Source organism: Scyliorhinus torazame, chromosome 1, assembly GCF_047496885.1.
Source record: "Scyliorhinus torazame isolate Kashiwa2021f chromosome 1, sScyTor2.1, whole genome shotgun sequence".
NCBI lineage: Eukaryota > Metazoa > Chordata > Chondrichthyes > Carcharhiniformes > Scyliorhinidae > Scyliorhinus > Scyliorhinus torazame.
The window spans coordinates 101,411,863-101,413,628 of NC_092707.1; the positions used below are offsets into that span (position 1 = coordinate 101,411,863).

At 51.0% G+C, this 1,766-nt stretch overlaps 1 pseudogene; it reads left to right on the top strand.

The window, feature by feature from the left end:
• The first annotated feature begins 1,104 nt into the window (after positions 1-1,104).
• On the top strand, positions 1,105-1,329 carry LOC140416043 (ATP synthase membrane subunit K, mitochondrial pseudogene; annotated as a pseudogene).
• The last annotated feature ends 437 nt before the right edge of the window (positions 1,330-1,766 follow it).

Sequence of the window (1,766 nt, forward strand, 5' to 3'; positions counted from 1 at the left end):
CCAGTGCAGTCTTCGGATGCCTGAGGAGCAGAGTATTCGAAGACCCAGTACCAAGCTCATGATCTCCAGAGCAGCTGTGGTCCCGCCCTCCTGTAACATCAGAAACATGGACAATGTATAGTATTCACCTCAAATCCTTGGAGAGCTTTCACCAACGCTGCCGCCGCAAAATCCTGCAAATCCACTGGCAGGATAGGCATAACATGGTAGCACAGTGGTTACAACTGTTGCTTCACAGTGCCAGGGACCTGGGTTCAATTCCCGGCTTGGGTTACTGTCTGTGCGGGGTCTGCATGTTCTCCCCGTGAATGTAAGGGTTTCCTCCGGGTTCTCCGGTTTCCTTCCACAAGTCCCGAAAGACATGCTTGTTATGTGAATTGGACATTTTGAAGTCTCCCTCAGTCTTCCCGAACAGGCGCCAGAGTGTGGCAACAAGGGGATTTTCACAATGACCTCACTGCAGTGTTAATGTAAGCTTACTTGGGACACTAATAAAGATTCTTATTGAACAACGTGAGTGTCCTCTGCCAGGCCAATATCCCCAGTATTGAGGCACTGGACACGCTTGATCAGCTGCGATGGACAGGCCACATTGCCCGTCTCCTTGACACAAGACTCCCAAAATAAGTGCTCTACTCTGAGCTCCGCAAAGGCAAGCGATCACTAGGAGGGCAGAGGTAACGCTACAAGGACACTCTGAAAGTATCCCTAAATAAATGCACCATCCTCACTGACATGTGGGAATCGCTTGCCTTTCTCCAGCACAAGCTGAAGAAGAAGTATCTATGAAGGCGCCAATCATCTTGAGCATCATAAGATGGACCACACGGAGGCCAAGCGTAAACATCAGAAGGGGAGCACAGAATCCAGAGCGTCCCATCCACCAACCTCATCAAGCACCACCTGCCAAACCTGTGGCAGAGTGTGCAGATCTAGGTTTAGACTATTCAGCCACCCAGAACCCACCTCCTCGGAGTGGAAGCAAGTTATCATCGACGCTGAGGGACTTCCCAAGAAGAAGACTTCCAGCTGTGCGATTGTTGGAGCTCGGGGCCTGTGAAGGACACGGAGGGCAGCCGAGTGAAGTTTGTGTGAGGGGTGAGAATGGCGGGTCATGATGCTGGCAGGCAGCACCAGTTCACTGGCTTCCACAAGTACTTCAATGACTACACCATCTCAGGAGGGAGGAATTATGTGACAGCTACATGTACAGGGATTGCAGCAATTTGTTTGTTCTTCAAACCGAGATCCAAGAAGCAAGCACTAGCAGCAATCACTGAAAATAAATTACGTGGAGTTCTCCTCTGGGGCAGGGCCAGTAGAATTTAAGGAACAGCATGTGAAATCTGTGTGACTGTTTGAAACCGTGTCACTATAATGGTTGTATTATAAGTTATCAGTCTTCACAAATAAATCTCATGGGACTCGATGTGCTGCTCAAAAAAAGGAGAATGCCGCCCGCATGCATGTCCGCTCAGGCGGATCCGGCAGTGCGCAGGCCCAGTGCCCAGCGGGGCAGACTGCCACCTCCTGACGTCAGCACGCTGTCCCAGTACCGTGTCCTCCTGACGTCAGCGCACTGTCCCAGGATCAAATGTCTTTTTAAAAACAGCAGAGTCTTCCCACCAGAAGCGGCAGCAGAGAGCAGGTCACGCGTCCAACACGTACACTGACGTCACGCGATCTCTGCTTTGGCTGCGAACCCATGGAAGAGAGATTCTTCAATTTTTTGCAGCTGCCAGCAAGCAAGCAGCAGGAGTGTGTGA